The 27,853-nt window shown below is 40.6% G+C and overlaps 1 long non-coding RNA gene across 1 annotated transcript; it reads left to right on the forward strand.

The window, feature by feature from the left end:
- The first annotated feature begins 10,537 nt into the window (after positions 1-10,537).
- LOC145647719 (uncharacterized) lies at positions 10,538-27,140 on the forward strand. Its single transcript, XR_014116375.1, has 4 exons — positions 10,538-10,737; positions 16,013-16,330; positions 25,292-25,390; positions 25,521-27,140. It is a non-coding gene; the product is annotated as an uncharacterized LOC145647719 (long non-coding RNA).
- The last annotated feature ends 713 nt before the right edge of the window (positions 27,141-27,853 follow it).

Below are 27,853 nucleotides of genomic sequence, written 5' to 3' on the forward strand. Positions count from 1 at the left end.
GGTGGGGGGGGGGTATCCCGTGTATGAGGGAGGAGAGTGATTTATGGGTAATTACACCATAAGACAAGGACAAGTGTTTGACAGCTTGGATGTTACAGAGGCCGTCTACTGCTCTGTATTTATAAACCGCAAAATGTTATGGGGAGATTTTTAAGTTTGATGTAAAAGTAACGACTCTCCAATCCCAGAAAGGTAGTCTATATCCAAGGAAAAAAGTCTATCTTCTTTAGGCATTGTATTTGTAGAGCTAGATGTGTGTGTGTGTGTGTGTGTGTGTGTGTGTGTGTGTGTGTGTGTGTGTGTGTGTGTGAGTGTGTATGCGTGCGCGGGAGACCTTGAAGCACGATGGCTGTCAAAGGTTCAGGACTACTACTAGTTCACACCCACAGGATTTAATTCCAGCCTTCCTCTGCCCCACAGAATCCTGCTGCACACACTCCTGTCCCTGACACACACACACACACAGAGAGAGAGAGAGAGCGAGAGAGAGAGAGAGAGAGAGAGAGAGAGAGAGAGAGACCCAGAGTCAAAAACATAGGAAAATATTTTTGACTAATGGAGCAAATATTTTTGACTAAACTCTCTGTAAATAAAAAAAACCCAACAAATAAAACTGGTTTCAAAACTTGCAATGGTAACAAATGCTTTCTTGACATTTGCATTAATTTTCCTTGTTTCCTCAGGTCAACAGACAGGAAGCTGGAGCTTCTGGCAGGAAGAAGCTACCATGGCTAAAAGCCAGAGCCTCCAGCGCTGACAGGCAAATGTGGCAATTATAGGATGGCTAAGAGGTGGCTGAGCTCTATCTTATCTTATCTGGGCCTATTTAAGGGTTGCCGTGGCAGAGAGAGGATGAGACAAGCATCTGGAAAATGGCATTACTAGCAGGGAAAAGTCTGGAATTTTCCGTGCTGTCTGCTGCACTGCAAATGAGCCTTGGGGTTTTATTTGAACAAAGAAAGAAAATTTAATCTTGGCATAAAATTGCATATGTGCACCAGGGCTAATGTAACTGTAATACTGTTAGACTAATACTGTTACTGTTGTAGAATACTGTACACTATTAATGTAAAAGGATACAAGACGTTTTGCACTATAATGTCTGAATTAAGAAAATATGTTGACACAAAAGCTGCTAGATAGAAGATGAGTGTGGTGTGTAATTCTAGTTTTGTACGTGTGTGTGTGTCTGTGTGCGCGTGCGTTTACTTTCTCATTGAGGAATAAATGTGCATCCTTGTGTTGTTTATTAAAAACAAACAAACAAAAAAAGAATAAGAAGTAATGCAGCATATGAATTTTTCAGCATCTTTGCAGGCCCCATGGCCCTTCAGATTGTGGTCAAAGTCTCTGAGTGCTCGTTCAAACGGCTGGAGAGCCGATTAGCTGAAAGGGAACCCTCTAGTCCGAGATACACATCAGTCCAAACTGATGGTCCTGGAAAATGGTAGATTCTGTTCTTCCTTTCTAAACTTATGTAGCGGGGCCATGTGAGATCTTCACTGCTTAAGGCCATAAAAACCGAAGATCTCTTTCATTGCAGTACCAATAGTTGTCCTCAGAACCGCACTCCTCTCAATTCTTCCTTGAAGTCATGAACAGTATTGCCTTCTTTTAACATTTTGAATACAGTTAAAAAGCAGCTCAGCTGCAGTTCCATGATGGTGAGTTTAAGTTGATTTCCCTGTGCAGTTCTTTAGCCTCGCCTGCCCATGCTTCCCTTTGTTCCAACTATTTCAAACACCAAAAATGGATGAGAAATGCTTCTGCACAGTATGGAAGCTCGGACCTGTGACCTGGAAAGCAAATGCATTGACCACTACTCTAGTAAAATCAAGAGAGCTCAACATCTATATCAATCAATAATTATCCACCAAAAAGGTCTGTTAGTTAACAGGATTTATGACAAAATGATGTTGTGATTAGACAAGGAGCTTGATGTCTCAGTCTGAGGAACTAAAGGGCAAACCGCAGAAAGAGCTTACCACTTGATGCACTGCTGACAAACAGCAATTGCCCCACTAGTGTGCTATCAAGAGGGATGTTTCTGCCTGGTCTCAAACTGAGGACCTTTTGCATGTTAGGCAAATGTGATTATCACTACACTACAGAAACCACTTTTAAAAGGTTCTTTGGGCTCACTCTCCAGCTCAGCTGCAGTTCCATGATGCTGTGTTTAAGTTGATTTCCCTGTGCAGTTCTTTAGCCTCGCCTGCCCATGCTTCCCTTTGTTCCAACCATTTTATACAGTAAACACCAAAAATGGATGAAAGAGAAATGCTTCTGCACAGTATGTAAGCTGGGACCTGTGACCTGGAAAGCAAATGCAATGACCACTACTCTAGATAAATCAAGAGAATTCAAGATCTATATCAATCAATAATTATCCACCTGTTATGTCCGCCTGTATGTCTGCATTCTGTGTTACAGGTTTTGCCTCTGCCTCTCTCCCAATCCACACCAGGTTTTCTGGTAAGCAGAGGACAATATAAAAGGAAGAGGAAGAGACAAAATGCTTGGATTAGGGCTCATTGGAGAAGAGTTTCCTCCTCCTCCTGCTCCTCCTCCTCTTCCTCCTCCTGTTCCTCCTCCTGCTCCTCCTCCTGCTCCTGCTCCTGCTCCTGACTTGTTGCTACATTTTGAGCTTGTGTTTGCTAGACTTTATGTGTATGACTGGATTTGCCCTTTGTTTGATGGCTTGTTACTATATGTTTCTTGTGTCTTACATATATATTGTCCTGTATATAGTTACACACTGGTGGTAGGGAGTGGCTGCCATTTTGTTTGGGTGTGGGTTTATCTTTGTTTCACACAGTGTAGTCATAGTAAGTTTCATTTGTTAGCTTAGTCAGTTGCTGTTTTGTTTCTAGTGTGGTTTTGTTGTGTTGGCCTTGGTTACTCCTGATGTGATTGCACCAGTTTCTTGTCTTTAAACACCTAAAGCTTGTAACTTCACTAGATCTTTGCTGTCAACTTTGTCTTGTTATTTATCCTGTTACTCATTTCTACTGTTGTAATACTCGACCCTGTGTTACGGCCTCCCAGCCTAGACAGGGTCGTAACATAATTGGGCATAATTGGGTCCTTTGTTCCTTTTTTTCTTTGCCCCTTGTGTGTTTTGGTGGGTTTTCTGTGCTGGTTGGTGGTGTTCTCTTGTGGGTGGGGTAGTTGTGTGTCGTTTGGGTTTTGCCATAGTGTGTTGGGAGCACTTGTGTTAAGATTGTGAGTTTTGATTAGTCTGGTTTTACTCTTTATCCTACCCTGGAGCAGTTTGATCTGTGTAGAAAGGCAGACCTGTTACTACTAGCAGATTTCTTTGATGTTGTGGTGACCTGTTCAGCCACAAAATGGGAAATCAAAGAAGTCTTAGAGGCCTGCTTAGTACAAGACGGAGTTTTGCCAGAATGAGGTGGTCCTGTTGGTGTTGTGGTGAACCTGACACAGGGCATGTCAATGTTGGAAATCAGAGACGACTCTGTGGTCGGCTCACGCGTAGAGCCTCACATCATCCGGTTTCCTGGTGGTGACCAAATGCTGGCTTTAAAGCTAAAGGAAATGGAGCTGCAAATCAAGAGGCAGGAACATGAGACAGTGTTACTGAGGGTGCAGACCTGATAAAAGGCAGATAAGGAGGCAGGTTAAGACTAGCCACATTATGGTTCTAACTCGCCCAAATAAATCTAGAATGGTTCAACTCACTTTAATAACATTTTTAGATTAAAACATAAATGTACAGTTTCATGTCACTCAGCATTAAAAGAGAATTTCACACTCACCTTCAGTGAGATGAAGTACAATGAAAAGAAGAGACAAACTGAGAAACATTGTCACTATGAAACACCACTGACCTCCCAGCACACACTGACAATTCTACACCCTGAACTCCACTACCATTGTGGACACACACTGACTCCAGAAGTCTCTCAGCAGTACTTCGGCCAGAGCTCTTCTGTTCTTTAATGCTCTCATCAGCAGTTTTTTTTAAGTCTCACAAAACCAAACACAGTGCCACGTGGGTCCTGAGAAGACTTGCTGTTACTCTGTTATAACTTCACTTCACAGCGCATACACCCACTCTGACCCAGCTGCTGTCCCTGTGAAATGCACATGCATGGTGTGGCCACAGGGGGGAGCTGTTTCCTGCACAAACCTGTTTCCTACTCTCATTGTGTTTTCTCTGTTTAGACTGACAGGCTAGAAAGCACACACAGGTTTTCGCTGGTAGTCCATAAGCATGCTTTGCTAGGGGTTCACACATTTTTCCCAAATTTCTAAATACAAATATTGTCATTTGCAGAACATAACATCTGGTCAAAATAACAAAAATGATGCAATGTTTATAGACCTCAAAAATGCAAAGAAAACAAGTTTACATTAATTTTTAAACAACACTAATAAAAATAATAATTCCAAAATCAATATTTAGTGGGATGACCCTGATTTTCAACCACAGCTTTCATGTGTGTTGGTTTGTTCTACTATTCTCTCATTGCTCATTAAATTAGATTAAATAAGAGGTGACGACCAAGTCAGAACCTCATTAATTATATATTAATGTGTGTGTGTGTGTGTGTGTGTGTGTGTGTGTGTGTGTGTGTGTGTGTGTGTGTGTGTGTGACCAAAAACATTTTTTGCAAAGTCACCTTTTGTGAATAAAACAGTGGAGAGAAAATTAAATCTCACAAGCATTCTCAGTAAGAAACACTGACAGCTCTTCACTGAGACCTACTACCACTGACTACAGAACACTCTGTGCACTTCACTGGAAACACCCACAGTGTCGCCCCATTACAGAGGAGACGAGTTCACATCAGCTTGGTCAGAGCTCTTCTATATTTAACATTTATCAGCAACTGTTTTGACATGTGTAAAACCACAGCCAGTGCCATGCTTTAGATCCTGACAAGAAGACCCCTTATATCGGAACTGACCAAACTCATCCCACCAGTGATAACATCTCTCTCATTGAACCCACTACTGTTAACATAAGCCATTCCCTCATCCATCAGTATTAACTCAAACATACATCAGGCCTGTTCTTATACAACATTATAGAGTGAGTGTGGATTTGCCATTGAAAACACCATGTAGCCTTCACCTTACTTTAGTGCATGTTTACAGCAGCAGGCCTCAGACCTTTGTTGCTCACTGTGTGAAACCATGACAACTAAAGCCACAACAAACACCCAGACCACAAATGGCACCTCTCTCTTCTATCAGCCTTACAAGCTACCGTCTGTCCCTAATGTATTTTTAAACTTATTTTTAAAGGTTGATGATGTAAACCCACTATGTTTTTAAAAGGTATTGGACATGAAACACAAGAGGACTCAATGCATTTTCATATGAGACTTTATTTATAATTATTTATTTACTTATTTGAAATTAATCTTATCAAAGCAACAAAGACAATACAAGAGAACAATATGTAAAATTAAATTTTGGAGTATATTTGGAGTGTGTCTGCTGCTCTCTCCCCCTGTAGAGTGTGTTCTCTGTATTATTAGAGGAGATGAGATGTGTGATCACCTGTGTCTGCTATTCTCTCGTCCTGTAGAGTGTGTTCTCTGTTTTATTAGAGGAGATGAGATGTGTGATCACCTGTGTCTGCTGTTCTCTCCTCCCCTGTAGAGTGTGTTCTCTGTCTAATTAGAGGAGATGAGATGTGTGATCTGACACACAGATCATGGTTTGTGTGTATATTTGTACATGTGTGTATGTTTGTGTTAATGACCATGTGTGTTTGCGTGTGTTTACCTCTGTGTCTCAACTAAATGACTACTCTGTATCCTAACAGTAGCAGCAGAAGTGGAATGGTGATGTAAGTCATGGTTGAGTGAGTGGACACTTCTGAGTATAATCAAACCAATAAGGGGGGTTTACATGTTTACATATTTGTGTGTTTTTGTACTGCTTTGAATCTGTGTAGGCAAAGGCATTATTTAATTACAATAGCAATACACACATCAGTGGGTATAGAATAGTAATACAAGATAGAAACACAACTCAGTTGTGTCTCTGTTTGTTTGCATGAGAGAGAAGAGAGAGAAAGAGTGAGAGAGAGAGAGGACTGCATCCTGTTTTTGATGGTAAGATAAGAAAACATAAGAGTATTCTTACCTTCAGCAGGGGCCCCTGTGCTGTCCTCACTGTGTCTGCCAGCAGGCCTTTGAGAGGATGTGGTTACTGGTCTTGTCTGGCCAGTGATAACTGGAGTAGATTTTGTAGTTTTAAGTGGAACCTCTGGAAGGAGAGAAGATTTCATACCTGGGATGAGAGTTACATGATCAGAGTTCTGCATTTCTTACTACAGGATAATCTTTTGTTTGGTTTGATTCAAGCTGTAATGCTCACTGTCTTTACAGATTGGGTACTGTTCACATAAACTCAGCATACATTTCCTACATGACTTTGCAACAAAACCACGCAGCAATCTCACTGTGTGAAGTATTTTATCAGGAAATGCACCTCAGTTCAGTTAGAATATGCTACACACGACACCTGATGAGTAAAAAACAGGAAATACGGGCAGTGGTAGCTCAGTGGTTAAGGGCTTGCTTTGTAATTGGAAGATTGTGGTTTTAAGCCCCACCACTGCCAAGTTACCACTGCTGGGTCCCTGAGCAAAGCCTTTAACCCTCAATTGCTCTCAGTCATAATTGTAAGTTGCTTTGGATAAAAGTGTCAGGTAAATGAAATATAATATTAACATATTGTTTAAAACAAGACTGCTGAAGGTTCTTAAATGGAGAGAGAGAGAGAGAGAGACATCTAGGTAAAATCTCAGTACAGCTCAAAACTGCTTGTGGACTAATGAAAACTGTAGTTAATTTACCTGTAATATCTACACATCAGAAAGAGAGAGAGAGATAATTGATTAACATCTCTGTTAAACTCAAAGCTACATGTGGGCAAAATTAAAACTGCCAAAGTCTCTTATACCTGTAATATCAAGTAGCACTCTCCTGATGGGCTTACTGTTGATGGAACACACATACACTCCTTTATCCTCCTCAGTCAGCTGTGATATGAGTAGAAAGACATTTCCTGGAGAATCACTGAGCTGCTGAACTCTGCCTGTGTAATGCTGAGTCTGGTCAGTGGGGTAGATTTCTTTGTCTCTGAAGGTCCATTTAAGAGTGTGTGCTTTGGTCCTGGAGCAGGGCAGTAGTACACACCCTCCCACATGACCCTGTAGATTCGTCTGTCCAGCTGTGGATGTGCAGTCAGTGGAACACACAGGAATCAAAGCCGATCGTTATAGACACATAGTTCAAATAAACTGTCATGTAATCATAATAATCATGTGTTTAAGAAGTACAACTCCATGGTGATCTTTAGAATGTTAATAGTGTTGACCTACAAGGAGATGGCAAAGACATTTGCAATGCATGTGTAAAAAAGCAACATACAGGTTAGTATAAAATGAGTTTTGTTAAGTCAGTAGAAATAGAGATCTGATGCCTTTTACCTCTAACAGTGAGTTGCATGTCTGTGTATTCACTCCTATTAATAAAACACCTGAAGTATCCCTCATCCTCTTCAGTCAGGTGTGATATGAGTAGAGAGGTTTCCTGGAGAGTGAGCAGTACCCAGCTGAACTCTGAACTCTGAGTCCTGAAAACACCTGAGGTCTGTTTTTTCATTGTGCAGTTTCACAGATCCCAGAGAGCCCCTGGTGCCTCTGTGAACTAGACATGCATGTTGTGGTTTCAGTGTGGGGGTGTCTGTGGGGGAAGAAAGAGGAGGCTTGAGAAACCACCAGAAGCCTGAAAAAGCCTCCTTGTTGACAACTTGCCATTAAAGCAGCCATGTAACACAGCCAGTCTACTGGTAGACAAAAACTGCATACACTACTTATAGTGTAGCCATGACACTTTATAAACATAAAATACATAAATACATCAAACATCATACAGCGTAAGTACATAAAATCAGCAATAGTGTGGGTTGTTTTTTGGTAATGAATGGTGTTTCAGACTATGGATGTTTATGTCCCCTCCACCACAAATAATTTTTTCTTGTAATAAAGTGTAAATATTTGTATTATTCTATTTATTATGTATTTGAAAGATATTTGACAAGCCAGTTAAACAGAGCCTGGGTGATCAGTTATAATTAGACTCTGACTTTGCTATGAGCTGTTACACTTAATACTAAAAACTGCTGGTTAAAACGACAAGGACCAAAACCACGACTAACAGCTCGCTCAGACCACGTGTTTCTTTTTAAACAGCTCAGCTAGCAAAGAGGTTCTAAATCCAGTCATTGTGGCCCCCAGAAACATCATTATTTCTCATGTTCCTGTGCTTCATACACCTTCACTTGGGCCCAATCACATTTCACACCTTGTCCCTACCACTTAGCCCTGGCCCTCCATATGCGGTGTTCATGAGTAGGGGTTGGGTGTCTGATAGAGGGCTAGGGTGAGGTCTTAGGGCTAAATGGTCCTACTGAGGGTTTCAGAGTCTCACTCCAAATTGAGTCTTAGGAGAAATTTCTCAGAATCCCTTGTGAATCATTGAAAAAATCTTTTGTAACTCAATCCCAAGGGGCAAGATGACACTTGAAAACAAGGGGTAGGAGGAAAAATGAGAGGGGATTGGGCCTTGGTAAAAATCTAAGCAATAAATCTAAGAATCAAATGGTTTAAAACATATTACTTTTAATATGCATGGTTTTACCTAATCCTAGAGATATATAATAAAGTTATCTGTTACAAGACAAGGGGGTTTTCAGATCCAGTACAGACTTTAAGTCCTATAAGATCAAATACATTTGAAAAAAGAACTAAAATTCTTACTCTCTAATTCACCATCTTAAAAAAAAAGAGATCCCCTCTAAAATCCTCAATGTCAGACCTAGCAACCATACATCGTGCATTCTTTAAATGGAGAACAGCATTTTGAAGTCTGATTTCTGACTCAGTCACTACTCAAATGGTCAAACCAGAACTGTATACATATTTTTACAATTATGGCCCCTCCACTTACTGGCTTAGAAGCAGTGTTACTGTGATTCTTATTACTTTATCTGACACCAAACCAGAGGTGATAAATCTGATTTTGAACCCTGATAGACTCAGAGGGATCTGGATGTTGCACCAATTGCTGTGATCAGATCATCATAGTGAATCAACATACAAGACAACGCACCAGGAATGCACAACTCGGGATAATAGGACCTCTAGAAAGTTGGACTAGACATTAATTGCTTTTTTTTTAATTTGTTAAATTTATTTTTCTTTTTAAATTGTTATTATTGTGGTGAGCATTGTTGAGCAGAGGAGGATGGGCCCCCCTTTTGAGTCTTGCTTCCTCTCAAAGTTTCTTCCTCTTACTTCTTCCTCTAAGGAGATTTCTCTAGAACTGTTGCCCTTGGCTTGCTCACTGAGAGCTTGGACTTGATCATTTGTAAAGCTGTTTTGTGACAACATCTGTTGTAAAAAGCGTTATATAAATATACTTTGATTTGAAAGAACTCATTTATAAATGAGTCACAGGTAAGTCAGAGAGTTTCGAGATTAATGTATATTTGTCACATTGCCACATCTGTTTTAGAATTACATAGTTTCCATAACTTAAGTAATATGTGTATGAAACAATGACAAATATCACCAACATGCCTAATGTTATAACTGCCCCTGATTTGTGTGTTAGAGACTGCTATGATTGGTCTGTCAAAACAAATGAAGACCCATTCAAGTCTCACTGAAAACCTTTATTACCATTCAGATGCCTGAGTTTGTGCACAGTAAACACAGCACCACCCAACGCCCAGGGCATGGTAAACATTGTGCCACCAGGGCAGAGGGGACGGTAAACACAGTGCCATGTAGGCCCAGGGCACAGTAAGTCCTCACGATGACATTGTTTCTTAATGGTGAGGCCAAGGTTTCTGTCGGATAGTGTAGTGGACAACATACATTCTACATAGTGCAGCTTTCACTTTATTTGGAGAATTAAGTCCATGATTGTAGACATTTATTTAATAGTCTATAGACTGTCAACTTGGTTATTTTAGCTTTCATTTTAATTGGACAGTCCAGTCTGAAAGCAACAGTACATTTGTGGTGTGAGTAGAGTTCACATCTCTAGTGGTGGAGTGACATTCTTACAGAAGGAAGACCAGTTTTTTGGCCAACAAACATGTTACTCCTGCAAACAAATTCCATATCAAATCTGAAACTGAACCACACTACTCAAACTGAACATGTGCAATTAAAATACACCCTGACTTATGTTTCATGCACTGCATTATGTATAAATAAATCAAAAATAATGTTTTGAAATTAAATACTCCTTTAAACATCTGTTCAACCTTTTTTAAGTCTCAGGTAGCCAGTTCTGTGGCTGCCTAATTCCACCTGCTGTTGTAACAGACACAGTTGTACTGCGCCTTTAAGAGGGAGCTTCATGGTTATGTAGATAGATAGATAGATAGATAGATAGAGAGAGAGAGAGAGAGAGAGAGAGAGAGAGAGAGAGAGAGAGAGAGAGAGAGAGAGGGGAGAACTGTCACCTTTCTGCTCACCTTCTCAGCGCTCCTTTTGTGCTTTGGTAACGCTGTACGGTGCTTTTTACTGTTTCCTTTACGTATAAGTAGAATGATGTGACCTGGCTTGAAGTGGTCAAGGAGAGAATAAAAGTCTTTCAGATTGCCCACATCAGTGTGTGTGTCACTCCATGTTTACTCCACGCATCGCGGTTACCCTGTAGCCCCTGTTCCTCACTCCAGGTAAGAAGCGTTACACTGTTTTCATTAATAAGCCTTTGAAATACTTTGGGTGTCGTAGTGAAATGAACTGACCAAACAGCAGTGAGGGAGGTTATGTTGGGTCTCACCCCCTGAGCTTCTACATCGTGTCTCTGTGACAAAGGACAGAGCCACTTAACTAAGAATGAGACCGTCCTCACTGACAATGTGAGAATATCTGATAGATCACTGACTGATAAGGAAGAAAGAGGACGTACCACATGACAACTTACAAAACCTACCGCATTTCTATATTTGGTGTGTGTGTTGTGGTTAGTTTGTCAGTTTCATCTGAATAGACTTCCTCTCCACTATAAGTGTTCTTGTGAAGTCATTCAGTAGACTGTATTGAAGAGTGTGTACGGTGTGTATCAGCAGTCCTGCTGTAGCTGTGTGTAGTGTGTGTGTAACTCAGTAAGAATGCAGGTGTGTGTTTATCTGCTCCTTGTGCTCCACGCTGCTGATGGTGAGTGTTACCTTCTCTCTACAGGTGTTGTCATCCTCATACATTAAATTTGCACAAAGGTATTTATATCTGAGAGCGGCAGCTCACTACTTACCCCAGATTCTGTCTATCTATCAAGAAATGTTTGAAGTCCAAATTTTGCCTCTTTAGTTTAGAACACAAGCTGTTAAATGCGAACGTTGCTAACAAACACTGGAGGTCAACAGCAGTTCAAATATAGCCTTCATAAATACATGCCTACAGACTTCTCTCAAGCCGGTCAAACCGCATCCAAGTGTTAATAAATGTCTCCCAGACTAGTCGGTGTGTCGTATAACTCATTGTGAACTAGACAAGTGAAGAAACACGTCACCGGGAAGCGACCTGGATGAGGTTTGAGGACATGTAGCTCGATATCTGACTTATTTACAAATCCTATTAGCTATCGTTGCTGTTGGCTTCCAATGTTTGTTAGCAACGTTAGCAGCTTTTTGTTCTAAAGGAGCGAAATATGGACTTCAAACATGTCTTGTCCACCCGGGTTAAGGGAGAATAAAGTAAATTTGATTCTTCGTTGACCTGACCCGTTAAGTGGCACTGAAATCTGCGCTGTGGTTCAGTCCGGTAGAGAGTAACCGCTGCTAATTACTTGCTAATTGCTAATTAGTTACTTCAGACCAGCATAAGGTAGGAATTGTAGGGACATTAGTAAGACTGACAAAATTGAGAAATAAGAAAAGTACAAGAGTATTGTGACTCTTAAAAGGATAATTTTGCTCTATAAATCTGTACATTTATAAAAAAAAAACGTTTTTTATTATGGTGTGGTATGTGAAATGTGCTCACTTGTTTATTTCTGTTTGTGTTATTTATTCCTCACTTGTTCATTCTGTGTATGATGCAGCTCTTGTCCACTACCCACTTCTGTATCCAGCTGCCTGTGACAGAGGTCACACCTCATTGTGGTTGACTGTATATGTGGTACAGTCCTTTACATGTGGTGTATGATGTATGTGTTTGGTGCTTCTGTGTGTTTTCCCGAGTGTGGGTGGGGTTGGGGGAGAGACTACAGAGGATTCTGATCTCATGAATTTTGACATGCCCATCATATCCCTTATTGAGCTAGCAGTCAAACAAGTCAGTACTACTCTATATTACCGTGGAGACCAGAGGAGGGGCAGAGCTCACTCCCTGCGGGTTAAAGAGCTGGACTGGTACTGAATAAATCCATTTCAATCAGGAGGTCTGCCCCTCCTCTGGTCTCCATGGTAATATAGAGTAGTACTGACTTGTTTGACTGCTAGCCAGACAGCTGTCTCCCAATGTGAAGACAGTGTTTGTTTGTTTATTTTAGCCTGTTTATATGGTTTACCCCCATGTTGCTCAGGGACACTTACTATAGTACTTCCTGACACTTTGTACAGTGTAGTGACTCAGATTAGGCTGGACCCCTGCTCAACTTTCCTGAAACACAACACATGCTTAACCATATGGTCAACCAAAGTGGCCCAAAGCTCATCTGTGATGGTTGCTCTTCCTCGTCCTCATCCTCTCTTTCCAATATTGGCCTCCATTGATATCCAACCAAGACATCAAGCCTGTGGCCTCTTTATAGTGCTCAGGCTCTACAAATAGTATAGTGCTCCATGTACAAATTAGTCATAATTGTCTTCACCTATGAGTACTGGGTTTGGTTAATTGATCAATGGATGTATCATTTGCATTTGAGGGTTTTCTATAAGAAATGATGTGTCCAATATAGAGAATTGTGTTTAGCTTATTGAAAAAAATGTGTTTTAGAAATACAAAATGAGTGTAAATCAGAGAAGGTGCTTTTGGTTTAGTATAACAGGTCAGGAGATGGGCTACATGAGTTAGTGGTTTCAATTATTGTGTCACATGTCCCCGTTTTTGTGTCTTGCAAAAAACTGTAATATCACAAAAACAGTACAGTTTCCCAGCAAGCACCTCTTCCTCCTACCAAACTTGGAGCACTGTTTAACAATTTACCAATACATAACTAAATAACTAACACTCTCTCTCTCTCACTCACACACACACACACACACACACACACACACACACACACACACACACACACACACATGCATATGCGCATGCTTCCTTTTTGGGGTCATGAGCTTAAAATTCTGCTGTGCTGTTCCTCTGAGTGGTGTGTGAGCGATATGTTAACTTCTTTCACTCAACCATGAAGACTGTCAAACAGTCTCCAAATCCTGATCAGTGCCAGTCATCCAGCTCTAAACTTCATGGTTTAATCAGTCAATCACTAACTGACTCTGGCAGCATAAATTCACTCCAGTGACTCCAGTTTAAAGACTTTTCTTATTTAGTCCCAAGTTATTCTGATGCCACCATAGTCATAGCTACCAGTTTACAGATGTGAGAATTCCCAGTATGCACCTCTTCCTCCTGACATATGTATTGCTAATCTGGTTGCACTGGGTGCTACGTGTGAAATGTGCTCACTTGTTTATTTCTGTTTGTGTTATTTATTCCTCATTTGTTCATCGATTGGCCAGGAGGCTTAGACAGTCCATGCTGGGGGTTTTGTCTTTTCACAGTTTTAATTTTATTTTGTTATTGTTACAGCGCAGTGCACACTAGCCTACAGCCTCAGTTAGTTACTTTATAGCTATCCACCATCATCAAACAGCTTTTGGCAGCTTTAACAACAAAAAGAACAAAGTAACTAAGAGAAAAGGTGAGAAAATGTTTTTACTTCCTGTGATAACTGTTGGGTTGTGATGACATTGTACTGTCTACATCCAAAGTGGTCTTTACTTTGGTGACTCCTTTAGTGGTTCTGTGGTTCTGGGTGGATTTCACAGCTTCACTTAAGTAGTTTTTTCTTAATAGTATGAAAGCTACAACATGATCATAGACTGCTGCATTCCACCTGTACTTTATGAATAATATGAATGTTATCAGACCATCCTAATGTTTACCTGATTAAATGATCAGTGTTTAGTCAGCATGTATTCTAGAGCTCTTCCTGTCTGATCTGTCTAATATTTGCTAAGCTACACATTCAGTTTGCTCCTTTGATCACTAAGTGCAGGAGTGAAATGATGTGACCAAACAGTGCTGAGGGGGATCACTGTGTAGCACTACTTCTTACTGCAGGATCACTTTACTGAGGATGGGGACTGAACACTGGGCAGCTCAGGAGGAAGTGATGACACTAGAAAGACACTGTTTCCTTGTTAGATTTAGTCTGTATGTGAGAGAGAAAGAAGTGGAGGAATAATTTATTTTGCACTTGAACACACTTCCTCTCTACTGTGGACATCAGTGGGTGGTGAATTTCAGTGGAGTTCTACTGAGAGAGTTGTAGAGTTCCAGGTCATAGTTGTGTGGTGATTCCCACTAGACAGACTGTAGTCTGGGGTGGTTTTCAGTGTTCAGTACACTGTAGTTTTGTAGAATGTATAAGATGTGTAGCAGCGTTACTGCTGTAGCTGTGTGTAGTGTGTTGTGGAATGCAGCTGTGTTTTTATCTGCAGATGTGTTTTTACTTCCTTCTTGCTAATGATGTGCAGACGAAGTCCTGTGAAGCGTTTGAGGTTCTTCCTTATTGTACTGCTAAAGGATTCGAAGCTTTGGAGCATTGAAAGCTGGTGACAAAACAGCGACACCTGGTGGTTTTCAGAAATTATAGCAGGCATCGATTCAAAACTGCGCAGCACTATAAACAATACAACACTCCACTGCCTTCATATTTCATTAAAAAAAATGATGATCAATAATGATGTTTAGTAATTAAATTCTGCAATAATTAGTTTAGAAACATTGTTTCCCTTTTTATGTGAAAACATAATACAAAACTGTACTGGGAGACAACAGGTTGACGTTATGAAACATTTACTCTCCCTTTTGGATTCTATAATTTGCACATTTCCACTTTTTCAGTAAAAATATAAAGCTTCCAAGTTATAGGACAGTGCCAAACTTATGAAACAGTCTCACCCTCATCCTGTGTATCTGTGATGTTTGAAGCTTAAAACATGATTAGTCACATGTTATTAGTAACTTTAGTGGTAATGTTAGTGGTAACAGTAACTTTAGTGTTAATAACTTTAGTGGGAGGGGAGAGGGAGAGGCAGAGAGGGAGGAAGCAGGCAGGGAGGGGATAGAGGGAGCGAGGGAGGCACAGAGGGAAGGAGGGACGGAGCGAGAGGGAGTGACGGAAGGGAGGGAGAGGGGGAGGGAGGGAGGTGGAGAGACAGGGAGGGGGAACAATGGAGAGAGTGACAGAGGGAGAGAGGAAATGAGGGAACAAGGGAGGGAGAGTGAGTGAGTGAGCGAGGGATGGAGGGAGCGGGAGCGAGGGAGGGAGAGAGATGGAGTGAGAGAGAGAGATGGAGGGAGGGAGGAGGAGGGAGAATGAGGGAGAGGGAGGGAGATGGCGGGAGGGAGAGAACGATGGAGAGAGGGAGAGAGTGAGAGTGGGAGGCCGAGAGAGGGAGGGAGAGAGACAATCTATAATCAGACATTTACATCTTATAACTTGATGGTCATGCATCCATCATACCAACATCTATTGGGAAATCTCTTAGTGATTTCCAGTACCATCATCAGTTGGCTGGTACCATCAGTACCATCAGGTGACTGGACCTGGAGCAATTAAGTATGCCATATATAATAGTTAAGTATGTCATATATAATAAGAATAATTAATGATGTCATATTTAATAATAATAATTATGTCATATGTAATAACAGCCATTTTACATGTACATGTGCAGCCATGTTTAATAGTGAAGGCCTTTATCCTTTGTGTTTCTGCAGGCTGCATGTTGGTAAGGAATCTGAAGACAGACTACATCACTGCATACACAGGAGACTCAGTACTGCTGCCCTGCTCCTGTACTGACCCACACGCCAAACCTGAGAGTTTCAAATGGCAGAAATACAAGGCAAGAAGACCAATATGGGACGTGATCACCAGTGAGAGTGAACAGTACAGAAACAGAGTTCAGATGGGTACTGCTCACTCTCCAGGAAATCTCTCTCTACTCATATCACACCTGACTGAAGAGGATGAGGGAGACTACTGGTGTTATCTTACAAACCAGAAATATAATCACATCAGACTCACCATTAAAGGTAAAACACTGTATTTGATCCAAATCCAACTGCAAATGATAAATCCAGCTTTAAGGTTTTCTTATGTATCCACACTAGCAAAGTCTTGGTTGTCTGAGTTACGTGTAGACTTTCTGCTGTCATATTTGTTGTTGTGCTGTCATCTGTGCACATTACCAGTAACGTTTAGTTCAGTGATGGTCAAATACTCCTTTAATTGTAACAAATATCTTGTGCATTTCAAGTAAGAATGTCTCAGGTTTTAACACACATGGCCTGTAAATCGTCACCTAGGCAGGTTTCAGCTCATCTTTCACCATCACCTCCTCCCTGACGTCGCGGTTCCCATGGAGATGCTTTCCCGCGTGCTTTGTTTAGGTGTTCTTCCTGGTTCTGTTCGCTCGTGTCCGGTGCTTCTTTTGGTTTTTCTGTTCCGACCCCTCGTTTGTTTTTTCTGTCACTGTTTTCATCTTTGTCTAGTTTGCATTCGTTAATCTTTGTATAAATATCCCTTGTTTTAACATCTTGGCTGTGGGTCTTTGAATGTGCGCTCTCTCATCCTCCCGTGAGTTTATTGTTGTTTGGTAACGTTATTAGCCTGCTCGTTATTCTAGTGTTTACTGTTTAACTTCCTTCTTGGTAATGATGTGCAGACGAAGTCCTGTGAAGCGTTTGAGGTTCTTCCTTATTGTACTGCTAAAGGATTCGAGGCTTTGGAGCATTGAAAGCTGGTGACAAAACAGCGACACCTGGTGGTTTTCAGAAATTATAGCAGCTATAGATTCAAAACTGAGCAGCATTATAAACAATACAACACTCCACCGCCTTCATATGTCATTAAAAAAAAAAGGATGATCAGTAATGATGTTTAGTAATTAAATTCTGCAATAATTTGTTTAAAATCATTGTTTCCCTTTTTATGTGAAAACTTGATACAAAACTATACTGGGAGACAACAGGGTGACGTTATGAAACGTTTATTCTCCCTTTTGGCTTCTATAATTTGCACATTTCCAATTTTTTAGTAAAAAGATACATTATACGACAGTGCCAAACTTATGAAACAGTCTCACCCTCATCCTGTGGTTCGGTGACATTTGAAGCTTCAAACATCATTAGTCATGTGTTATTAGTAACTTTAGTGTTAATATTAGTGGTAACAGTAACTTTAGTGGTAATAGTAACTGATTCAAGCTTCAGTACACTGTGTGATACGAGCTTCGATGTATCAAACATTCCATCACAATTTTATTGTTTCTGCACAGTTCCTTTATCGTTCCTCTCCCTTTTTTGGTGTTCTGTTTAGTCAGTGTTTAGTTTGCATCATTTTGTTACTTCTGACATTGTGTCTACCAGTTTTGGAAATGAAGAACTTTTGTTTACACATGTGCATCAAGTCCTGTCTGCCTCCACGTTACATTATCGTTCTGAAAACTGCAGTATGCAGATCATTAATGTAGGTGGACCAGCTGGATCAAAATCACTAATGTGTTCTTATTTTAGATTTTTGATTTAAAACATCTAAAATAAGAAGGAAGCCTTAGCTATGACAAGTTGCAAATGGGCGTAAACAAACAGTCATAAAAGTTGATTTAGTCAATGTTGATGTCAGCTTGACATTACAAGTGACATATTTGCAGCTTCTGTTACTGTAATTATTTACCCCTGTCCCACTTACCTACAACCAAAGGCAGAGGTGCAGACAAAGGTTTCATGCACATAAAACTACAAAATGTATCTGATTCCAAATTATGCCTGTAATTACAATTTAGCATGTGTTATGCAAAATCTAGCATGTGTTATGAGAAAATGTGTGACTAGGTTCCTTAGTCATAATATATCCTGCTTTCTTAAGGCTTTACCATTCAGGCAGCCTAACTTTGGGTTTAACCTACTAAATGTGCGGTGCAGAGACTGGATACTTTATGTAACCCACCTATTCTGTCTACATTGCATTCTGGCAGTGTTAAAATCACAATGCAAGAGGCAGTAATGGATCCTTTACTGTGATAAACATAAGTAGCCTAATGTAAAAATTACATATGTGATCATGAATAATCAAACATTAGAAACAGAAACTGATTACAATTGGAATAAACATTTAGACAATTAAACTTAAATTTACCTAATGGTTTTATCCAAAGCAATTATGACTGAGTATAACTTGAGCAATTGAGGGTTAAGGGCCTTGTTCAGCAGGCAAACAATGGTGGGGCTTGAACCAGCAACCTTTAGATTAAAAATTATGTACTTTAACCACTGAGCTACCACTCACAAAAGCAAATTGAAATGATCTGAGTAACATTAATCAATTGTTATTCAGGACTGAAAATCACTGCTCTAGAAGCTATGGGTTTGTCGTGGTTGTCCTATGGTGGGAAAGCTGCTTGTATGTGGCCACTGATTGGTCAGTAATGGACAAACTCTGCTCTTGGTCAATCAAGATAAGGCTAAAGAAATTCTAAACCATGGGGAATTAATGCTGGGTTGGAGGTCATAGTGCTGGAGGAGAGCTCGTGGCCTGAGGTGGTACATTAGGGGAAACCTCTCTCTTGGGCTCTCTCGCTCTGTCTCTCGCTGTTTCTCTCTCTAGAAACATTTAGATAGTATTTCCTGTGCCATATTTTTGTTATTTATATCATGTGTATAGTTTCATTATAATATCTGTCCTAGTGTAATGTGTATCTAACAGGCTTGTAGTATGTTAATTAACCCTTTGTTGCCTTGATCTTATATGAAACTCGGCTCTTTAGGTAGTATTATATAATATAAAACTACTACCTAACTAGAGTGAAGAACCAGCTATTTTTTATAAACTGCTGACACCAGTTTCCTGTAAATGTAACACATTAACATAAACTTGTGAATATTTGTCTTATGAATTTCACCCAAGTAATTCAATATTTCATTAATTTTGCGATCTGTATCTCTTACCTTTGTGTATTATGCAGTTTGTGTGTGCGGGCACATTCGGAGCTGTTAGGTGTGTTATGTACTTTTAATAACAATATCTCTGCAAGAGACCAGAGATGACCACAGGATTTGGTTTACACAAGAAAAAAAAAAAATCTACAGTATAAATTGTCGTTCACACCAAACGCGAGTAAAATCTGCCCGGTGATGGGAGACGACGCGGGAATTCGCTTCTGGTAGCGAGTAATTTCGCTTCACGCCCAATGATCTATAATGGAGGCCTATATATCTATATTAAAGATCAGTGTTCGTGCCGAGTTAATCTAGCTGAAACCTTCTAATTAATGCAGTTTGGAAGTGAGAGCTAATATAAAACCAGAGAATGGTGCTGTACAAGCTTCTTTCTGAAAGGAAAAAATAGCCGCAATCATTTTACTATTTATTTTTTGCTCATCCGTTAACACAAAGTAACAAAAACCAGACTAACAAGTCAGAGTGTTAGTTGATTTCTGTAATACTACGTTATCTCCAAAATTAAACAATATCAAGACTATAAACACCAGATTTTGCTCCACTCAGGCAAAAAAGGAGTGATGTGCCAGTTAGATGTGACAGATGCTTAAGTCTTCAAAACGATGGGAATGTGAATCTAATTAGAATGGGAATCTAACTGGATCATCTATAAATTTCCATTTCTGTTAGAATGGTTCCTACTCAGACCTTTGCCTGTATAGACAACACCAAACCCCTCACTAAACACAGACATACTCAATGAGATGAGGTGGAAAACTGAACAAAGCCGAGCACTCCAAGAATGTGATCAGTAGCATGTGTTGTATGTGGCACTTGGCTTGATATAAAGAATTCTAGTGCTTCCATACTGATGCTCTGTCACAGAGTTATACATATTTGTCTGATCTTTCTTTGACTGATAGAATGGTGTGGCATTAGAGATCAACCAACATTTTATTAGTAACAAAATAAAACACCTTACTTATAGACCAGGCCAGAACACTTTGAATGCAGTGTCGTAACAATCATTGTCAAAGCGTTCATTTATAACAGAGTCATATGGGAGTTTTCATTTCAGCCTCTCTCGACAGTGCCAAGAACAGGAAGGTACTACTTGGTTTGAGGTGTTCACATCTGCTCAGTTTTCCTAGTAACCTCACGTCCCGCAACTGCCCTCAGTCCGTGATTGCAACTCCCGTCTTCCCCGGCACAACCTCACCAGATCCTCATCACGTTTACTAGTGTCACCTGTGTCTCATCTTTGCTACGCTATTTATTCTCTCTGGTTCCGTTCATTCCCCGCCAAGTATTATCGCTGTTCTATCGCGTGTACTGAGCAATTCCCTGGTGTGTGTATATCTGGCCATTACCCTCGCCTCTTTCACTTTACAATTGTTGCTTATTCCGCTACAAATAAAACTCGGCTGTCCGCAAGCGTCTGGCCTGTTCTAAGATGTCACCCCTCACTTGGTCAGCAACAACTAATTGTAACGCGGGAGGGGTGGAGAGCGAACACACGTGCGAAGTGACGACGCCATAACGAACCAAACTGATTGAATAGAATAAATAAATAATAAGTTTAATAATCGACAAAGACTAACAACACATTATAGAATGAAGAACAAACAGGCTAACAGAAGAATAATCTGATAACAGGGTGAGGGCGAGAAATGAGCAACAAGAGAATAAAACATTAAGGGAAGACTAACGGAGAACAACAATAATGGAACATAACAATGAGCATAAAGACAGACAAACGGGAACAACACAGAACCGGGCTACATAAGATGAACAAACAATATTGACGACGAAGATACAGAACTAAACAAGGAAAGCAACATGCAGCAAGGGTAAACAAACAGAGAACAAACGAGATCGGACTAGAAATGCAATGATAGCGACCAAATGAGAACTGACCAGAAACCATGAAAGCCACTCTAAGACAAAGACAATGACCGACAAACAAAATATGTAGGGATGGGGTTTTTATAACACTACAATCAGGGACAAACCAGGAACAGCTGGCATGAAAGGGGAGGAGACAGGGAACCATGGAGACGAATGAAAACCCAGAAGTGATTTGGTTGCCTTGACAACGGGGAATGCTCAGATTTGTGGATGTGACAGTACCCCCCCCCCCAAACCAGGAGTTGGAACAGCAGGACAAGGGACACTAACAGGAACAGAACAGGCCAGATAAGGAGCAGGGACAGGAACCAGACAAGACAAAGGAACAGGAGACTCAAAAGCCGACACAGAATCCAGGGTACCAGGAGCAAGTAAAGAAGCCAAGATGGGTCCAGGAGCAGGTACGAGACCAGGGGTTATGTCACCGACAGGCACAGGGGCAGGGACCGACTGAGGGACTGAAACACAATGGGAAAAGGAGTGGGATCTGAAACATGGCCGGGACAGGGGACGGGTACAGAGACGAGGAAAGGTGAGCAACGCCGGACTTTGGCATGGTTATGGGAACGGGGGCAGGGGCAGAAGTAATGACAGATGAGATTATATTAACCACTACAGACATAGGAACAGGAGCAACATTTATAACGGGCATGGTTACAGAGACAGGGACAGGCAGGGGTATGCCGAGTCCACGAGGCAGGGCAACAGGTTTAAGTACCGATACACAAACAGGCATGGATACATGAACAGGAACATAGACGAAACCAGGAACAGGATTAGGCAACACAGGAACTGGAGACACTGAAGCACCCAGACATTAATGGGTGCTGGCACAGCAGCCTTAGGGAGCCGAGGAGCGACACCCAGCATAAACAAGGAGTTAGTATGGGTCCAGGAGGTCGACAGAGGGACCTCAAGAGTTACTGGCTCACCACGAGGTATGACTGAGGGAGTCCCAAATAGAGGCACACCTATTGCAGCTACAGGGGCCACAGGGGAGTCTCGAGGAGCAACCCTGGGGACCGGCCTGGCACATGGCACTGGGACTTGTGGAGTGGCCTCCTCCATTCTATGAACAGACGGGTCCAGTGATGTGATGTTCAGCGGTGGCAGGCCTGAGGGCAGCTGTGCCTGTAAGCAGCATTGCAGGGAGGTCCGGAGACGCAGCTAAGGCGGTCGGCAGCGGCGGATCCGGAGGTGTGGCTGCGCCGGTCAGCGGCAGCGGGTCCAGAGGCATGGCTGTGCCAGTTAGTGGCGGGTCCAGGGGCGCAGCAATCACCGGCGGGTCCGGGGGTGCACCTACAGGCACTGACTTAACACAGGACACAGGAACAGGTTGAGAGACCTCTTCAGCGGCGAGAACAGGCCAGGCGGACACCACTAGGCCAGGAACGAGATGGGCGGCATCTCTCGCACCAGGGACAGAAACGGGAACTGAACTGACGGAGTCATCTCTTCCGCCGGGAATAGGCTCGGGATCAAGATGGGCGGTGTCTCTCACGCCGGGAACAGGCTCGGGATCAAGATGGGCGGTGTCTCTCACGCCGGGAACAGGCTCGGGATCAGGACGGGCGGCGTCTGTTATGAAGGACTTATGAAGACCACTCTTAAGAAACATGTTAGTAAATGTGAAATGTAGATTTTGATCAAATATTAAAAAATTGTTACATTGGTACTTAATAACAAACAAACAAAGCTCAAATTGTTACCTAAATGGAGCAACCAATTTGCTCAGTTACACCTTATAACTATCATTGTTATAAGGATAGTCAATGTCATTAGAACAATGCTACAAATCATATAATATTAAAGTAAATATTTATTAATCTAACAAGCAAATGTGGTGGAGTCTCACATTAGAGTGTGTTTCTACAGGTTGAGTATTAGAATACAACTGAATAAAACACATCACTGCACACACAGGAGACTCAGTACTGCTACCCTGCAGCTGCACAGACCTACACGCCAAACCTGCACATTTCACCTGGAAGAAATACAGCCCAAACAGTAAAACATGGGAAGTGATCTCCAGTGAGAGTGAAGAGTACAGAAACAGAGTTCAGCTGGGTGCTGTTCACTCTCCAGGAAATCTCTCTCTAATCATATCACATCTGACTGAAGAAGATGAGCGAGATTACAATTGTATACATAAGGAATATGAAGAACTATACATCAGACTCACTCCGTATTCTTTGTGCATTGATAACTCAAAAATAAACTGAACTTTAGCAAACTAGTGTTACATTATACCTGTAGCACCTGTTACACCTATAGAGCACTCTTAGACTATCAAATGCTATTATACTGGAGATAGGATGAATGCTACAGTTCACTGGAGTAGTGTTTTCTCACTGATATGGCTTGCTAGGTGTTTGTTTGCAAAAGCACAGTTAAAACAAGTCCAGGGTAAATATACATTTCATCCATTTTTATAGGGGTGTATTTGTGGTTAAAGTGGTCTTGTACTACTAGTGTCACGAATGTAAACCACCCTGAATGTTCCTATACACATTTATAATGGGTCAGTACTATAGCCAAACTTGCAAACACAAGTAGTACTAAAGCAGTACACCATCTTATGCTAACAAACACATGTTCCTCTCCAGGAATCTCAACAACAGAATTTACATCAAGGTCTTATGGCAAAACAAGTGCAATGGCTCCAGCTAATGCTTCCACTACTGACAGTGCAAAGACTGATGGTAACATGCATTTACTGCATATCAACATGCTCTCTTAATATCTTAAAAAGCAATTAAAATGCATGCTGTGTAAATACACAAACACTAACACGCACACAAATACACATAACATTTGTATAACGTTACATTATACCTGTAGCACCTGTTACACCTATAGAGCACTCTTAGACTATCAAAGGCTATTATACTGGAGATAGGATGAATGCTACAGATCACTGGAGTAGTGTTTTCTCACTGATGTGGCTTGGTAGGTGTTTGTTTGCAAAAGCACAGCTAAAACAAATCCAGGGTAAATATACATTTCATCCATTTTTATAGGGGTGTATTTGTGGTTAAAGTGCTCTTGTACTTTAAAAATACTTGACTGGGATTTAAATCATGACTTAATCTTCTGGAAACAATCCATAATGTCACTGACCCTCATTTTGTCTTTCATGTTATTTCTAAAGTGTATAGTTGGACTATGACAGTATCAATAAACTGCCAGTGTAAAATTGTTTCCCAGCCACACTACATCTTATACACCCAAAGTGACAGAAATGTCCTGTTTTTGATTCATTGCTTAGCATTAGATGTGTTCAGTTGTCCAAAGAACTATTTTATCTATTTTACCTCATGATGACATTTTTCTTAAAGAGTCATGCGTCCTAACTATGACCATCCACAAACAGTAAGTAGGAACCGTGTGAACTGAAACCTCAATCTACAGTGGTTGGGGGAAATACTGTTCTGCACTGGCACTTTGATATTGTCATAGTCAGGACATGTCAACATTTATGAAAAATATAATTTTGATGTAAAATGTTTTACTTCACAATACTTTAAGAAAATGGCAAAATGACAGAAATCCACTGTTTCTGACTTATAACCTTGTACAATATATGCTCCCAGTTGTCCAAATACCCATATTTTACTTCAAATTTGTATTTTTCATAAATTTGCATGAGTCAAAAATCCTGCGTCCTGACTATGATGCATCCTGACAAGTTCCCAGCATAAAACTAGGCTACACCCACAATAACAGAAATGACCTGTTTTTGACTCATTTCACCTAGTACTACATGTGCTCCCAGTTGCCAAAGACATATTTTACCTGAAAATGGCATTTTTCTTAAGAGTCATGTGTCCTGACTATGACACTATCCATACAGTGTGTAACGTGGAGCGATCACGAGGCGGATGCATGAGCTGAGAAGAGCGAAATATATTAAGGGCAAATCCATAATCAGAGTCACAGTCACGTTGCAGGGTCATAGAGCCAACACAAAGAGTTTGGGAATACATCTTAAACAAACAAACAAAAGCACATGATGAACAAAACTAATAATAATAATAGTAGTAAATGACATTTACAATGTTTGGAAGAGGAAACAGTTCACAGCTGTGCTAAAAAAATGTATTCTGCTGCTGTGTAAGACTGGGGTCAGTGTTTGTTGTGTTGTTACAGTCTCTCCTCAGACTCTGCCCTACATCCCCTTTGCTTTGGTCACTGTGATCTTCCTCCACATTATCGTGGCTGTGGTTTATTACACCAAGAGAAACAAAGGTAAAAATTTCATTAGCAAGTTGTTATAATCAGATTGTTTTCTCATTGTGTCTATTAACATCCATTTTACCATGTGCAGAGTCAGTTCCTGAATGAACTGAATTGTTCTTGTTCATGTGACCTACTTCAGTGTCAGAAATGAGCAGAGTTCACTATAACACTGCTGGTGGAGATGGAACAGCTAGTTTGCAGTAGAGAAGAAAACCAAGAGAAATCAACAGACCAGCTACAGGCCTACACACCTGTTTAACAGACCTGCCACACACATCTGATTAGTTGTACCCACTGACCTGAACAAGTTTGTGTGTTGGAGTTAGAGAGTCATCAGAATGTCTTCATTTGAATACACTTCCTCTCCACTGTAAGTTAACTGTCAGGTCATTCACTAGTCTGTAGTTTTGAAGAGTGTGTGTATGGTGTCTAGCAGTAGTCCTGCTGTAGCTGTGTGTGTGTGTGTGTGTGTATGTAACTCAGTAAGAACGCAGGTGTGTGTTTATCTGCTCCTTGTGCTCCATGCTGCTGATGGTGAGTGTTACCTTCTCTCTACAGGTGTTGTCATCATCATATATTATTTTACACAAAGGTATTTATATCTGGGATAAGCAGAGAGCAGCAGCACCCAGCCATCTGAAATCACACCTAAAAACATTTGGATTGGTGTTTAACCATTTATTTATCAGAAATGGTGATCTGTGTGCTGCAGGTTGTACAGTGACAGAATTTGTTGGTCACAGATTTTGGTGTAACACCATCATTTAACCATCTGATGGCTCAGAGCAATGTCTGTTTCTGCATATATTCTTAAATTCACCTTAAAGGTACTTACATGTTTGATATCACAGTGTTCAGAACAATCTCAGCTATCTTCCTAATGAGGTAGAATTTGACATAGATCACTGTATAAAGTAATATTATGGAATATGGAAATTTTCCATCTCATATGAAAAAATACCTTTACTCATGTGGACCTGTTTGGTGATTGAAATAGGTTTACCAAAGTAGTGAAATACATGAATAAAGTAATATTAAAATGTCTAAGAAATGTCTAAAATGACATTGTGTACATTTATTGAGTAAAAGCATGGTCTGTTAGCAACATTTAGCAGCTTTTGTTCTAAATTAAATGACCAAAATGTGCTCCTTCAGTTTAGACGCCAAACATGTCTTGTCCACCTGGGTTAAGGGAAAATAAAGTACATTTGCTTTTTTGCTGACCTGTCCCGTTAAGTGGCACTGAAATCTGCACTGTGGTTCAGTCCAGAAAATAGGAAGCAGTGCTAATTATTTGCTAATTGCTAATTAGCTACTAGCATAAAGTAGGAATTGTAAGACTAAGACTAAGACTGACAAAATATAGAACCAGAGTACATGTGGGGTTTTTTGTTTGTTTTTGGTACACTTGAGAAAGGAGGCTAACTGCTAAATCAAAATGTTAAATGCTGTAAATGTCAATTTAAATATTGTCAATCTAGAACTAAATTCTAACTCCCAACAACCATCATTTTGCTCTATGATTCTGTAAAAAATGTATTGCATTTTATTACTACATTATGCTATTTTTCCTAAGGAATAATTTTTTCTGCATTTTATGTGTGTATCTCTATTGAAGGATTTTTTTTATATTTGACCTTTAAATAGCAGCATATTTTTTCTGTTATTAATCATGTCTTTTAAGGTCAAATGCCAACGTTGGCTGTATGCATCACTTCCACTGTGAGAGTCTATTGCTGTTTCATAAATAAAGAGCCAAAGCAGGACAGAGAGTTGTGGTTTCTGTTTACACCCACAGATAACCACATACATCATGAAGGTGTGCGTAGTGCAGTTTGACAGCAGAATGTGTGTAGAGTGCAGTTCACTGACAGCAGTTGGACGCCACTGTCTGTTACTTTCTTTTTAGGACCTTAGAGTGGAAACCATTCTGAGCTGTGGTTTGGTTCACATGTACACATTACTGGTGTACAAATTCAGTGCACTGGACAGACAAGCTTGATCAGGAGGGTTGAACACCAAAGTAGAGCAGATGGTTCTGCAGATTTGTACACAATATGAAACCAGATCAGTGACATGGAAACAGACTCACTCACACTCAAGAAAAAACACCAAATGTGAAAATCATCTTGTATCCCAAACAGGCGACTCTGGTCCAGTGTTTGGTGTGAAAGGGTTCATATGTAGGCTGGTCATGGAAGGTGGTTGCTTAGGGCAGTAGAGCAGCATTGAAAAGGTTCTGCAAAGTGAATATATTTTGCTGTGGACATATTAACTAAATAGTTATACTAAAATATAAATATTAGGAGTGTAATGGTACACGTATTCATCCCAAATCACCACATACACATTACAGTTCTGTGTATGCAGTCATATGGAGAGTATGTGGTAGTCTAAATGTGAAGGCTGATGAATGTAATGTGGAATCATATTTCACACTCGCAAATTCGCCGCCAAAAAAAGCTATCAACA

This window comes from Electrophorus electricus, chromosome 2 (assembly GCF_041902795.1).
Source record: "Electrophorus electricus isolate QZ-2024a chromosome 2, ASM4190279v1, whole genome shotgun sequence".
NCBI lineage: Eukaryota > Metazoa > Chordata > Actinopteri > Gymnotiformes > Gymnotidae > Electrophorus > Electrophorus electricus.